This window comes from Notothenia rossii, assembly GCF_949606895.1.
Source record: "Notothenia rossii genome assembly, chromosome: 1".
Lineage (NCBI taxonomy): Eukaryota > Metazoa > Chordata > Actinopteri > Perciformes > Nototheniidae > Notothenia > Notothenia rossii.
In genome coordinates, this window is record NC_136912.1 from 45,252,022 (window position 1) to 45,268,274 (window position 16,253).

A 16,253-nucleotide genomic window follows, 5' to 3' on the forward strand; every position below is an offset into this window, starting at 1 on the left:
GATGCAGTGCTCTTTCTGAGGGGGCTGGTGGCAGCGCGTCTGAGGGTGGAGCATGCATACTACACGCTGATCAATCATCTACAGGGGTTTCTGGATGTGTGGGCTGTTGGGCAGGTTCTGTGATCACTGGGGGAAAATGACTCTCTAATATTGAAGTTTTAAAGGGTAGGTGAATCTTTTTGTTTTTAAGGTGTGTAAAAGATGATGTTTTGAAATGGGTAAAACGTTTTCAAATGACATTTATTTGGTAGACGTGAAAATCTGTTTATTTATTTGATTTGTGTAATGTTTTTTGTTTTTTGTTTCGGTGTATAGTTAAAACAAATGGAAATAAAATGTTGTTTTAAAAATCAAATCTTCTTCTTCTTCTTCTTCTTCCTCGCCTTCTTCTTCTCCTTCTTCTTCGCCTTCTTCTTCTTCTCTCGGTTTTTTTGGCAGATTGCAAACAACTTTAAAGTGCATACCGCCACCTCCGGAGTCGGCTTGACTCGGTTTGCATTTATAAAGAATGCACACGTGTTTAATTGTTAATGTCAGATATGTACTAAGTAAATACATTTGTTCCTGCTCAAGATTAGATTAAACTCTATTGTTATTGCACAGATTACAGGTACTGAGACAACGAAATGCAGTTTAGCTTCTAACCAGGAGTGCAACAAGCAGTAAAGTGAAAAGTAATGTACACAATCTACAGAATAAAAGATAGAATGAAGTGTATGATGAATAAACAGTGAGGGGTATGAATACACTAGATACACACAGCAGCCTGTGAGCAATGAACAGTGTGTATGAATATGCTAAGATATATAAAGTATAAAAACGGTAAGCAGTGCAAGTATAGTATATAGATATTAATTTCATGATGATAAACATTGTGGAACAATGATGAAAAATGTGAATGGAAGTGGCGACGTAAAACTGACACCAAACAACAACTTTTGCCGAGCCAATTGGAGAGTTTCATCAGCAGCACGGGGTAAAAACCACCAATGAGCGCTTTGCTCGAGATACCAGCGTGTCGTTTTCCATCAAGCATTTCGCCTCCGCAGCCCGTGGAGAGGAACTGCGCCGCCTCGCCGCGCCTCGCTCTCAAGGCTGCGGGAGTCTTTGTCCCGCGAGATTTCAACGTCTCATGTGAGCGAGCCTCCAGCGCAAGTCGGAGAAAATGACTAACCATCATGCAACGCACGAGCAAGACGGTGATCGAAATTGCGCGGGTCTGCGCAGGTCTCGCTTGTCTCAAACAAGCCTAGTATGTTTCGTGCCTGCAGCACGTCTTTTTTTCCGTTCGTGTCTTGGAAGACCGGACAGCTGTGGGGTTCATAAAAACATGTTCTAACTCAATATCAAGCCACGATTATTGTTTTTATTTTAAATCGTATAATGTCTGACTTTTTTTGTCGTCTGTGAGGAAAATAAATGGGGCTCAGAGCCTCAGAATACTGAAATCTGTATTTTTTTAAATCTTTTTTTCCTTCTAATTTGTTATTTACTCACAAATAACACACAATTATCCTTGTTTTTATTTATTTGTTTGATTCCATAATCTCGGGCTTTTATGGCGTCCGTCAGGAACTGAATTTCAAAATAAAAATAACCGGCAACAGACATTAAGGGACATTTCGAGCATCATTGCGATCTGAACTGATTACCCAAGATCCTCAGCTATGGTTTAAGCTCGCTGATTGGATGTTTTAGCCGCAATGCATGTAGGGATATGGTGTTAACCCTTTGGAATCCTGGGCGAATTTGGCCGTTTTCGCATACTTTTGATTTGTCTTACTAAACCCCATTAAGAAATGTTTGTCATGTCAATGTTTGGTATCTTTTTTTTAAGGACAACCTCACCTATATGACCTGATAGTTATTTGTTTCGTTTTGAGATACTATATGAACATTTTGGACCCAAATCACAAAAAAACGTAAAAACAGATTTTGAAAATGATATTATTTTTCCTATAGGTAACACAAACATACGTAACGAAACCATTTGAAAGCTGGAAATATATACATGGGATGTCACTATGATAATGTGAAAGTTTGATTGAGGTAGCATGAACCTATATACACATTTTATGAACAAATAACAGCTGTATCCATAGGCTTTTTTTTCCTAATTTCTCAAGTTCTGTCAACGGTGACACAGTAGGCACAACAAAACATTTAAAAGCTTAAATAATGTACATGGGATTTCATTCTGATAAGGCAAAAGTGTTATTATAAATATAATATAAATATATGTATACACATTAGACATTATGTACAAAAATCTGTTTTTTCTGTCTTTATCTGTGCCACGCTTCAAAGCAGTTTCTGTCAACTACGACACACAGGGCAACATCACAGGCTCCTCCTCCTCCTCCATGTCAAAAAACAAGCTTATAGCTTGACTCACGTTCAGAGTTCTCTTCATCATAGTTGAATCTTCAAAACTCTAAATCTATCTTAGATGTTACATACATAAGTGTCCTACGCTAATAATACAAAGTTATTATGGCTGTGTGTACCTTGTGTGCACCGCCTAGTGGTTAAAGCACGTCATTGAATTATTGTTTTTATGTGTTATATTTGATGAAAAAAATATTAAGAGTACATACTTTCATAGGGGGAAAGTAGAAGGTCAATGATAGAAATGTAGAATATAAAAAATCAAGAAGATACATGATCTCTACAATAAAACAGTTTAGTGCAGGATGTACAAAGATATTAATAGGAGGAGGTGCAAAACAGAAAAAATGAATGAACCTTTATTTAAACATTAAATAATACTTTAATTAAGGTCTTCTTTTAAATAAGAAAAAAGCTTTGGGGGTATCAAAAGATAAATATTAAGCCTAACAAACTACTTAACGTCTAATATATTGCTTTCCTGCAATGTTAACTATGTTGAAGCACTTACTTTAACTGATATTATACATATGAATTATACTCTTATGTATGTAGATAGTATAAGAAATGTGCAGAATATGACAGTTTAATGGTGGAGGTATACACACATATTGATAGATGTCTTGTAATTCACTGTTGAGGAACCTCAGCTGCGACCCAAGTTTTTCATTCATTGCATAACTACACCATAGTTGTGTGTATGATATGTCAATAAACCTTAGAAAATCTTGAAATCTTGAAAGGGATGTGCAAAATAGCCATTATACAGTCTTTAATGAACTATTAGTAGAGAATAACGTGTAATGAATATACTTTATAACTCGTTTCAATTCATGTCAATTGCAGATAAATGTTTAGTCTTCTCAAGCACCAACTATCAAATATCTCTCCTGATTGTTGGCACTTGACAATCACCTTCCCTGAATTTTACTCAGGTGTAACTAAAGTCTGATTTAAGGGTTGTTTATATTTCACATCATTAATCAGAATCTGCAAAGTAACTCAAATACATTTAGTGGAGTAAAAATACCAGGTTAACCTCTGAATTGTAGTGGAGTAGAATTATAAAGTAACAATGAGCTGTCATATGGGTATATATTAATGCTGCGCATTATGGACACAAGCGATTTTCACCCATTTATTAATTATATATTTTACATTTGATAACACCAATGTGTTTAATACTGGCAACTTCTAATTGTGGGAAAAACGAAAACGTTCAGTAGAGACGTCCCATAGAACATTTTGCGAAACACAATAGCCAGCATGTGTAGTTCTGGGGGGGCATTCGATTCCAGTTTTGGATAGTCTGGCGTGGTTTCGTTCCATTTCAAACAGCTGTTTGAAGCTAGGCTAACCTTGGCGCACTGCCACTCCAAAATCCAATCCCAGAGCTTGAAGATTAATCACGGGGACAGTAGTCCTAAACGATAGCTGGGGATTATGGGTAGTGTCGTGTCTTCGGCCATCCTAAACTCAGAAACGTTCTTCGGATTTCGGCCCATTCCCAAACCGCCCCCTACACCCTACCCCTACACCATACCCCTCCGTTTGCGCGTTCACGCGGAGGGTCCGCCATATGAGGGCTGTTCCTGTCACGATCAGTCTGTGTTGTGTTTTGTTTTGTCTAGATCTGTCTGCGTTGTGTCTTGTCTAGATATGTCTTTGGTTTTCTGTCTGCGTTGTGTTTTGTCTTGTTTTGATCTGTCTGTGGTTCCCTGTCGTTAGTTTCCCTGGTGTGTCTAATTTACCCGATTGTGTTCACCTGGTGTCCCTGTGTTTTCTCCTCCCTCCTCAGCTCTGTCTTGTTTGAATGATTAGTCTTGTGTGTATTTAAGTTCTGGTTTTTCTGTCTGTCTTTGTCGGTTCGTCTTGTGATATGGCTTGTTCCTCGGTGAGTGTTTTGTTCAGTCTTTGTTTAGAGTTTAGCCTTGAAATAAAAGAGTTATTTTGTCACTTTAATCTGCATTTGGGTCCTGCTTCCTACACACACCGTAACATTACGAACCGACCAACAAATGGACCCAGCAGATGATCCATGGGAGGTAGAATTACAGCATTTTACTTTCTATCTGGCTTGCTGCTTCGATTGGTGGAAGGGAGCGTCCAGTGTTCGGCAGAAGAGGGCCGCTCTGGTAGAGGCGCGCCGGTTGGCAGCAGAGAAACCATGTTTTGTTGAGTTCGTACCTGACTGGATTTTGGACTTCCTTTCATCATGTGATTCCCGGCATGCTAGCTCCCTGTCTCCCAATTCCCAACCTGGCACCATACGCCTCGGTGGGTTCCGCCTGAAGTCAACCCGTGCTTCTGCCCCAGTTCCTGCTCCTGTCCAGGAGTCGTATTCCGGAACTCGTCTGGCTTATGGAGGTCCACGGAGTATTCAGGCGGCTGCTAAGAGAAGGAGTCGCAAGGCCAGGCTAGCAGCCCGAGCCCCAGCAGCCATGGTTCCGGCCCCAGTTCTGGCCCCAGCAGCCATGGTTCCGGCTCCAGTTCTGGCCCCAGCAGCCATGGTTCCGGCTCCAGTACAGGCCCCAGCAGCCATGGTTCCAGCCCCAGTTCTGGCCCCAGCGGCCATGGTTCCAGCCCCAGTTCTGGCCCCAGCAGCCATGGTTCCAGCCCCAGTTCTGGCCCTAGCAGCCATGGTTCCGGCCCCAGTTCTGGCCCCAGCAGCCATGGTTCCAGCCTCAGTCCTGGTCCCAGCAGCCATGGTTTTGACTCCAGCCCCTCGTCTCCGGCCGACGCCAGCTCCCCGTGTTCTGTCGGCGTACCGGCCGACGCCAGCTCCCTGCGTCCTGTCGGCGTACCGGCCGACTCCAGCACCTCATCTCCTTTTGGCTGTCCGTCCGACGCCAGCTCCCTGTGTCCTGTCGGCATACCGGCCGACTCCAGCACCTCGTCTCCTGTTGGCTGTCCGTCCGACGCCAGCTCCCCGTGTCCTGTCGGCGTACCGTCCGACACAAGTTCCCTCTCCAGTCCCCTCTCAAGTCCTCTCTCAAGTTCCTTCTCAAGTTCCATCTCAAGTCTCCTCTCCTGTGCCTTCTCAAGTCACCTCTCGAGTTCCCTCTCGAGTCCCCTTTCAAGACACTTCTCAAGTTCCCTCTCGAGTCTCCTCTCGAGCAGTGTTAATTTTGGCAGCTGCTTTTGATTTAGTCTTAGTCTTAGTCTTTACACGAAAATGGTTATTAGTTTTAGTCACATTTTAGTCATTCCTATCCTTCATAGTTTTAGTCTAGTTTTAGTCGACGAAAACTCAAAACGTTTTAGTCTACTTTTAGTCGATGAAAAATTACATTTTAGTCAACTTTTAGTCAAAATGTTTTCTCTCTTTAAACCAATTCAGTTATGCAAATACAGGTAGGCCTATCTGAAATTGGAATCAATGTGACAGTATCAAGTGTTGAAATTCGTAAAGCAACATTTCACTCTCTTAACACTTTGTGTAATATCTAGGGATGGGTATCGTTAAGGTTTTCTAGTCTTATCGATACTGCTTATTGATCTGGTACTTTAACATATTCTTGTATTTACTTTTTGTTATTTTTTAAAGGGAAAAACTAACAAATTGTTAACCGAATTAATTGCTTTATTTAAATGTGAAATAAATGAAATATATATAATTATGTTAAAATATTGTACTGTACTTGAGTACAATGTTGAGGTACTTGTACTTTACTGGAGTATTTAAATATGTTGCTACTGTGTTTCTACTCCAAAACATGTATTTAATACCTTTAGTTACTTTACAGATATGGATGCATGATGTGAAATCTAATCAAGTGTTGAATCAGACTTTAGTTCCACCTGGAGTAAATTCACAAGCTACCCTGCAGTATACAAATTCATTCAAACTTGAAGGACTCCAGCATGTGTCCCACTCCCACTCCCTTCTGAACGCTCCGTCCCCGGCAGATCTCTGTGGGCCGCTGCAGCGTGTCTGTTAGGCCCCGCCCCCCGCACACAGAGAGACACAGGGAGATCGCTCTTCTGGAGTGAAGGGAGCGGAAATAATGATATTGCAAGTTAGAAACGTAAGATGCATTTTGACAGACAAGACGGACAATTGGGGGAAAATACCCTGTATTTTGAATGTCCGTTAGTCCACCATTAACACCTTAGTCCCGTCTCGTCTCGTCAACGAAAACTAAATATACATTTCGTCAAAGTTTTCGTTATCAAGAATCGATTTTTAGCTCGTCATCGTCTCGTTTTAGTCATGTAAAAGGTCGTTGACGAATATTTTTCGTCATAGTTTTCGTTGACGAAATTAACACTGCTCTCGAGTCTCCTCTCGAAACCCTCTCGAGTCATCTCTCCAGTTCCCTCTCAAGTCTCCTCTCGAGTTACCTCTCGAGTCCTCTTTCAATACACGTTTCAAGTCCCCTCTCAAGTTCCCTCTCAAGTCACCTCTCGAGTCTCCTCTCGAGTCACCTCTTGAGTCTCCTCTCGAGTCACCTCTCAAGTCACCTCTCGAGTCTCCTCTCGAGTCCCCTCTCGAGTTCACTCTCAAGTGACCTCTCTCGAGTGACCTCTCAAGTCACCTCTCAAGTCTCCTCTCGAGGCTCCTCTCGAGTTCCCTCTCAAGTCCCTACCCAATGTCCTGGTCCGTTGGAGGTTCTGCTGGGGGTCCTGCCAACCCTGTGTCCTGTCCCGTTGGGGGTCCCGCCAACTACTCTCCTGCCGGGGGTCCTGCTAACCCTATGTCCTGTCCTGTTGGGGGTCCCGCCGACTACTCTCCTGCCAGGGGGCCTGCCAACCCTATGTCCTGTCCCGTTGGGGGTCCCGCCGACTACTCTCCTGCCGGGGGTCCTGCCAACTCCATGTCCTGTCCCGTTGGGGGTCCCGCTGACTACTCTCCTGCCGGGGGTCCTGCCAACCCTATATCCTGTCCCGTTGGTGGTCCCGCCGACTACTTTTCTGCCGGGGGTCCTGCCAACCCTATTTCCTGTGCCGATGGAGGTTCCGCTGGGGGTCCTGCCGGCTCCGTGTCCTGTCCCGTTGGAGGTCCCGCCGACTACTCTCCTGCCGGGTGTCCTGCCAATCCCATGTCCTGTCCCGTTGGGGTCCCGCCGACTACTCTCCTGCCGGGGGTCCTGCCAACCCTGTGTCCTGTCCCGTTGGGGGTCCCGCCGACTACTCTTCTACCGGGGGTCCTGCCAACTCTATGTCCCGTACCATTGGAGGCCCCGCCATCACCTGTCCTGCCGGGGGTCCTACCAACACCTGGTCCTCTTCCGTGGGGGATCCTGCCGAGGCCTATCCCACCGGCTCCGGTTCCTGTTCGGCCGACACCGGGCACTACTCGGCCTCTGGAGCTGTCTGGTCTTCGCCCTCGAGCCCGGCCCCCTGAGAGTCGCGGTCTTTGCCCTCGAGCCCGGCCCCCTGAGAGCCACAGTCTTCGCCCTCAATCCCGGCGCCCTGAGAGCCGCAGTCTTCGCCCTCGATCCCGGCCCTCTATTTTTTTTTTTTTTTTATATATTTATTTGACAGGGACAGAACACATTGATTGAGTTAGCATTGAGTTAGCCAATAGGCTATTTTTCGTCTGTAGTCCCTGGACAGATGTTAAAAGTCATCCTAAAAACAAAAATTCACTTCAAATAACAGGTAAATACAATCAGTAAAACAACATTCAACAGAGATGCTTATATTATGATAAAAGCATATATAAAAACAAAACTAAAATACATATTCACAAAGCAGACAGATAGCAACAGGTCAAGGCACATGTACAAACAGAGCGTTGTAAAGTGCAGATTGTGTCAGTGTTGACAGAGCTGACTTTCCACTAACCACTTTTTAAAGTTAGATTTAAATAAACTGCAGGTGTTTTCTTCTCTAATCTTTACTGGGATTGAGTTCCACTGTTGTGCAGCTTTAAAAGAAAAAAAGATTGGCTGAATGAGCTCTTCCTTAATGGAACAACGCAGTCTCCTCTTGTTGCAGCTCTTGTTGACCAAGTTACAGGTGTGCGTATGGTGATAAAATGTCTGAGCGGAGGTGAGGTAAGGCCGTGTATTATTTTGTACATGAGGCAAGCATTTGCATATCTCATTACATTTCCCCAGCTCAACAAGTTATATTTTGTGAGTATTGGGCAATGATGAGAATGAACTGATTTCTTATCTACTATTTTAAGTGTTTGTTTGTACAATGATTCCAGGGGTTTAAGAGTGGTTGTACAGGCATGTGACCAGGTTGTTAAGCAGTAGGTGATATGAGATAGAACCATAGAGTGCATGTACATCAGAGCCGCCTCTGTTGACATGCAGTTCCTGGTAAACCTCAAATTGAATAAACTGAATTTAACCCTGTTGCAAACCTTTTTCACCTGAGCCTTAAAATTGAGTCTTGAATCAATTAAGACCCCCAGGTATTTGTACTGTGAGACCACCTGTAGCCTCTCCCCGGACACAAACACATCTGGCTCAACGCAGGAGGACTTGGTTTTGGTGAAGAACATACATACAGTTTTACTGACATTGAGTTGCAGACAGCATTGCTCCAACCAAGCTGTTATATGAACCATCTTGTTCGTCAGTTCATTAGCCACTTGTGTCTTACTGCCTCCGTGAACATAAATGACAGTATCATCAGCATACATTTGGATGTTTGTGTCAGGACATATCGATGGTAAGTCGTTTATATACAATGAAAATAACAATGGACCCAGAATTGACCCTTGTGGGACACCTGTGGACAGCTGGAGGTTAGATGATTGATTATTCTCTACTGTGACATACTGAGAACGGTTGAACAAATATGATTCTATCCATTTAAGTGTTAGTGTGGAGAAGTTAATGCTGGATAGCTTAGATATGATTTTGCTGTGATTAACAGTGTCAAAGGCCTTCTTTAAGTCAAGAAACACTGCTCCTACAACACCACCTTTATCCATATTGGATTTGATTTTTTCTGTGAAGAAATAGTTGGCTGTTTCTGTAGAGTATTTGGCCCTAAAGCCAAATTGCATTGGATGCAGAGAAAAAGCACTGTTATTCAGATGGTTCATAATTTGTTCAGCTACAAGTTTTTCAACGACTTTTGATACTGTAGGAAGGATACTAATTGGCCTGTAGTTGATGGTAGACATTGGGTCTCCACCTTTAAAGATTGGGATAACTACAGCCGGCTTCCAGACATTTGGAAGCATTCCTTGACAGAAAGAGAGGTTGATGATATTGGCAATAGGATGAGAAAGAGTTGTACTGAGGTCTTTGAGCATAACTGCATCCATACCAAATATATCCTTTGCTTTAGATGGTTTAAGGGATTTAATTACTCTTTTAACTTCTGCTTCAGTTGTGTTTCTTAAGCTGAAAGCCGGCTCCATTGTATCAATTTGACAATTACTTGTGCAGTCAGGAGAAAAACACTGTGCAATGTTAGCAACAGAATCAATAAAATAGTGATTTAAAACTTCAGCTACATCGCCTGGAGTGTTTATAAGTCTACCATTTACTTTAAGTTCTAACTGTTTTCTTTCCCTATGTTGATTACCAGTTAATGTTTTAACTGGTCCCAGATCAGTTTCTAATTACCTCCTGCCTTGTCTATTATAGTTAAAAATAAATCCCTCTTAGCTTTCCTTAATTTCTTTAAAACTTTATTCCTAAGCATAGTAAAATGACTTCTTTCATGGCTTAATTTAGTTTTGATTGCAGTTTTTAAGACTAGATCACGTTCCTTCATTAGTCTGAAAATATCCTCATTTATCCAAGGGACAGTGTGTTTGTTATTTCTATGCTTGATTTTGTAGTTGAAGTTGTTAATAGTCCTCTCTAACGTTTTTGAGAACATTTTACTGGCTTCCTCATGGTCTATTCCAGGCAAAAATATCTTCCCATTTAATCTGTTCAACAGCATTTGTAAAGGTCTCATATTTGTTTTTGGGGATTCCACAAGATTCATATTTCCTGACGTAAGGGCTAAAACGCTTTTTGGTTAGTTTCCTGGCGACTAAAGTCATATTTGGGTCAGAAAGACCAGTTAACATGTTAAAGGATTTAAAAATTATTTCTGGTCTGTTACTAAATATTAAGTCAATTTGAGTGCTGGTTGAATTTGTTATTCTTGTAGGTCCACTAATCAGTTGCACAAGGTCAAAATGATCAGTTATCTGTTTTAAATTCTTTCTGGCTGATTTATCCTCCCAATTAATGTTAAAATCACCCATTATAATAACTTCTTTGTTGAAATTACATTCTCTTAATAACTTCTTAAAATGTTCATAAAAAAGATTATTTGAAGATGGAGGCCTATAAATTACAATAAGAACAAATGACATTTGTGGTGAAAGTTATATTAACACTGATAGTTTCCAATCATTTACAATTTGACCACTGTATTTCATTGCAGGGAATACTGTCCTTGACATAAATCATAACCCCCGCCTCCTTTTGAGCCGCGTCTATCTCGCCGGTAAATGTTAAAACCCGGTACGTGAAAGGCTGCTGTGGGGGCAGACTCATGAAGCCAGGTCTCGGATAAACACAAAAAGTCTAAATTGGAATCCATTAAAAGATGATGGACTTGCTCACTTTTAGATTTGATGCTTCTTATGTTCAGATGTCCCCCTAAAAGGCCTGATGGCTTAGCTTTGGGATCCCAGACTGTTCTTGAGTTATTGACGGTCTGAAAGAAATTCCGGTTCCGGTTCTTTCTGATTTCCGGGTTTACCTGCTTCCTGTTTACATTTGGAGTATCAATGTTTCCAAATGCACGTGGATTATTACAGCCAGACAAAGTGTTGTTTTGAGTGTCATGCGGTGGTACAGCAGCGTCCCCCTCGCCCCTCACGGTGGTCCATCGTTGTCGGTCAACCCCGAACAGCGCCGCTCCGCTCAGCCCAGCCCACAGCCAGCCTCCTCGACCTCCGCTGTTCTCCCGACACCCGGGGTAAGCCAAACATCACTCCGTGGGAAAGTTGTATTGAGTGTGCCGACCGCGGTGATGTTGGCTTCAGCGTGGTTTGGACCAGGACACGGATGAATATCTACAGATAGCAGCAGACAGATGTGATGAACAGTGCGTTGCTTTGTTGAAGTCGAGTTGGTGGCTTTGTATTTTTTTTCAGTTGTTTGTACAGAGACAGGAAAATGAGAAACACTGCTAGAGTGTGCTTCCCATGTCCAAAGTTCCATGAATTTGGTTAGTTTGCTGGTGCAGCAGATCAGCATTGTTTGCATATATTTTTTGTAGCGGGTTGATGTCAACGGGTCTTAAGAAATTCAAAAGTAATACATATATCAAGAGAGACGTGACTACACCTGCCTCACCTGCCGACACAATTTTTTTTCTCATCCACCATTTTTTTTTCACTCTGTGAGCCGCAGTCTTCGCCCTCGAGCCCGGCCTCCTGAGAGTCGCAGTCTTCGCCCTCGATCCCGGCCCCCTGACTCTTCCTGCCGCGGTCTTTGCCCTCGGGCCCGGCCCCCTGACTCTTCCTGCCGCTGCCTTCGCCCTCATGCTCGGCCGCCCGAGTCCCCCACCTTAGACTCTGCCTTGCCCCCGGGCCGTCCGCCCGAGTCCCCCTTTTTGAACTCTGCCTTGCCCCCAGGCCGTCCGCCCGAATCCCTCTTTTTGAACTCTGCCTTGCCCCCGGGCCGTCCGCCCGAGTCCCCCTTTTTGAACTCTGCCTTGCCCCCGGGCCGTCCGCCCGAATCCCCCTTTTTGAACTCTGCCTTGCCCCCGGGCCGTCCGCCCGAGATCCCTTCCTGGTCCTCTGCTGTGCCCCTGGGCGGTCAGCTCAGTCCCGTCCTCCTGACCCCCTCCACCCACCCTGGTGGCCTAGTGATACGTCCCGTCCTCCTGACCCCCTCCACGCACCCTGCTTTAGGTTTTGGACTTTTGTGGTTTTGTTTTGGGACGTCTGGGATCCGTCCCTTGAGGGGGGGTAATGTCACGATTTGTCTGTGTTGTGTTTTGTTTTGTCTAGATCTGTCTTTGGTTTTCTGTTTGCGTTGTGTCTTGTCTAGATCTGTCTTTGGTTTTCTGTCTGCGTTGTGTTTTGTCTTGTTTTGATCTGTCTGTGGTTCCCTGTCGTTGGTTTCCCTGGTGTGTCTAATTTACCCGATTGTGTTCACCTGGTGTCCCTGTGTTTTCTCCTCCCTCCTCAGCTGTGTCTTGTTTGTTTGATTAGTCTTGTGTGTATTTAAGTTCTGGTTTTTCTGTCTGTCTTTGTCGGTTCGTCTTGTCATATGGCTTGTTCCTCGGTGAGTGTTCTGTTCAGTCTTTGTTTAGAGTTTAGCCTTGAAATAAAGGAGTTATTTTGTCACTTTAATCTGCATATGGGTCCTGCTTCCTACACACACACCGTAACAGTTCCAAACCAACGAGTGTGGAGCGGTGTGGAGGGGGAGTGGGCTATCAAGCCCTGAAACAGCGAGTCTGCTGCGGTGCTGACTTGAGACCGGTCTCTACCTTATTATTCATCCATCGGTTGCGTTCGGATAGTTTAAAAATCAGCTCCTAAGTTCTAACCCTATCTCCTATTCCTTGACCTTTGAGTGAAACGTCACTGGGATAGTGGATAGGAGAATTAAAAAGGACTTAGGAGAAGAGACTGCGGTACTTTAGAGAATCTGAATGCACTTTCACTTTCCGACGTGTTTATGATGCGCCAGCAGACGTCATTGTGTGCGTCTGCTGCTGTGGGGAAACTATGGAAACTACAGTTTTCTATACAACGGACTACAACATGGATGTTTAATAAGAACGACGGACTCATCTAGAGACTCTGCACCGTGCTCTGATGCTGTTGCTTTATGCTTTATGAACAACAGAGAAACATATTCTTCATGACCAAAATTGGAATTAAAATAAAAAATGAAAGTGAAACTTATGCTCGTCACCCTCTCCACATTAATACAAATGATCCCAATACGTATGATTGTATGAACTATGAAAATATCTTAAAATCAATACAAATGTATTTATTATAAACATTAGTCTTTAACACCTATCACTGTGTATATCACCATTCAAACATCTTTTAAAAGTTGAACAAACCCCACACAGCTCATTGAAATGTTGACTTTATTTGATCATTTCAGTAAAAACTAACGTTCATATTTCTCTTTTTGATTATAATACTGATGAACGTTCCAAACAAAGCACTTTGGCAACTTACCACATACGTTTTAAAATGCTTAATAAGCACCGTAACTTTCATGATATAATTTCTCAGTCATAATCGTTTGTGTCCGTGAACGGCCAACTGTTGTGTGACGCAAATGCTGCGGCTGCAAGGCATTGCGGGGCAGCATTTTCTCCTCTCCTTTCGGTTAGGGAAGTCCAGTGGTTCCTAAGCTAAAGGAGGTTATAAAGGAAGTTTGAAACCTCCTTTCCTATCATTCTAGAGAATTCGAACGGCACTTATCATGGCTGCCACTGAGGGACTTCCGGGTCATTTCACTCGGTTAGGAAGGTTCCTAAGCTAAATGGACTATTCGAACGCAACCCTGGGCCGTTTCTCAATCTCGAGGATACTGGCTTCCAAGCCAATATTTCAAGGATACTACGTCATCGAGTGCCGTCGAAGGACTGTTCCAATCTCCAGCATACTTGGAATTCCACCGAGGCCGTGTCCTTGGTTTGGGGGAAATTTCGAGGCTGCACATGGGTAGACTTCGCGTCCTTAAAATTCCCACAATGCTTTGCCCATGGACCAATTTCAAAAAACCTTGCGGAGAATGGCTGAACCGACACAGCACACATTTAAATGTAAGTATGTAGTGGCGTAGAACATGTGTTGGTAAATATGTTACTTTGTTACATTTGTTTTTTATCACCAAAAATGTGTTCCGTGAAAGTAAAGCAAGTTCATAATTAGATAGACATCGTGAGGTATTTATTTTCGGTACAGTTTATGTTGAAACCGTTAGAGAGAGTGGCACACTTGTTAGTCTGTTCCATTCTTCTTTGTTTTCTGAAGCCGTGGCTTGAAAGCATACTGGCTTCGTTTCTGAAGGAAGTGACTTGGAAGTACGCGACTACCAAGCCAGCATCCTCGCGATTGAGAAACGGCCCTGGGCCCTGTCTCAGGTCGACTATTTTCATTTCCTCGCTCCTCGGTCCTCGGTCTCACCGGAAGTTGATTTGTCTGCGCCATCTTGAGTACCGTCCCATGGCTCTTATTTCTGCCGGAGGACCGAGGACCGAGGATTGAGGAGCGAGGAGCGATAATGGAGGAGAGATAATCGAGGAACCACCAGTCCATCCTCCGATGAAATCTTCAGATACTCGCCCCGCCCCCTTACTGTGTATTGCTCACTGATTGGACGATGCAGTGCATGCACTGATCTCATGCTTCTTGTTCTTGACATGAGAGCAGTACCCCAGCGGAGTGAAGAAAATAAATGAAACTCACGAGAGTCACTCCTCAGTTTAAACTGTGTTTTATTTCAATTCATGTATCATTTAGTTACAAATATGTGATATATCTGAACAACAAAGTAGTCAAAAATCATTTTATTCATTTATTGGAAACATTTTCATGATCGCTTTTTTCGTTTTATATTTTCATTTACCGTCATTTCCATTCAGTCAGTCATTAAGTGCTATTAAAATGTTAACGTGCTACATATCCACACAAACAAACAAAGTGTGCAATCCAATGAACGTTAATCTAACTGGGTTTTGATAGATAATATATCTCTTTTTCTTCTCTCAATTATTTTATTTCTATTGTGCACTCTAATCAATATTAATCAAACTATTGTTCGTTTATACATTTTAAGAATGGCGTTTATCTTTTTTGAGAATGAGTTCTTATTTGATTTTATTTATTGGGGTCTACAACAGATGATACAAATGTTTGTGTCAGTAAATGTGTGGCAGGGGTGTTTGTGAAAATAACGGGGACAGAGCTGCTGTCAGACGAACAGCTGTGCGGCGTCATCACAAACGGACGTCGCTTCACGAGACACTCCGGAGGAAAGGACGTCCCATTGCTCTTAAAACTTATTTCCCTGCTTCTCGTGGTTTCGTTGCGTCCCTCCATGCTTCCCTGGAGGGAGGGACTAAACACAGGGAAACGACGCAAGTGAGGGAAGCAAGGATTTCATTTAACCGACCTGAGACGGGGCCCTGGGTTGCGTTCCGATAATCCAAAAATCAGCTCCTAAGTTCTAACCCTATCTCCTATTCCTTGACCTCTGAGTGAAACGTCACGGGGTTAAGGGATAGTGGATAGGAGAATTCAAAAGGACTTAGGAGAAGAGACTGCGGTACTTTAGAGAATCCGAATGCACTTTCACTATCTGATGTGTTTATGATGCGCCAGCGGACTTCATTGTGTGCGTCTGCTGTTGTGGTGAAACTATGGAAACTACAGTGTTCTATACAACGGACTACTTGGATGTTTAATAAGAACGGGGGACTCATCTAGAGACTCTGCACCATGCTCTGATGCTGTTTTTTAATGCTTTATGAACGTGGACAACAGAGAAACATATTCTTCATGACCAAAGTTGTAATTGAAATAAAAAAGGAAAGTGAAATTTATGCTCGTCACCCTCTCCCTCCGGTCCACATTAATACAAATGATCCCAATACGTATGATTGTATGAAAATATCTTAAAATCAATACAAATGTATTTATTATAAACGTTAGTCTTTAACACCTATTACTGTGTACATCACCATTCAAACATCTTTTAAAAGTTGAACAAACCCCACACAGCTCAGTGAAATGTTGACTTTATTTGATCATTTCAGTAAAAACTAACATTCATATTTCTTTTTTTGATTATAATACTGATGAACGTTCAAAACAAAGCACTTTGGCAACTTACCACATACGTTTTAAAATGCTTAATAAGCACCGTAACTTTCATGATATAATTTCTCCGTTATAATCGTTTGTT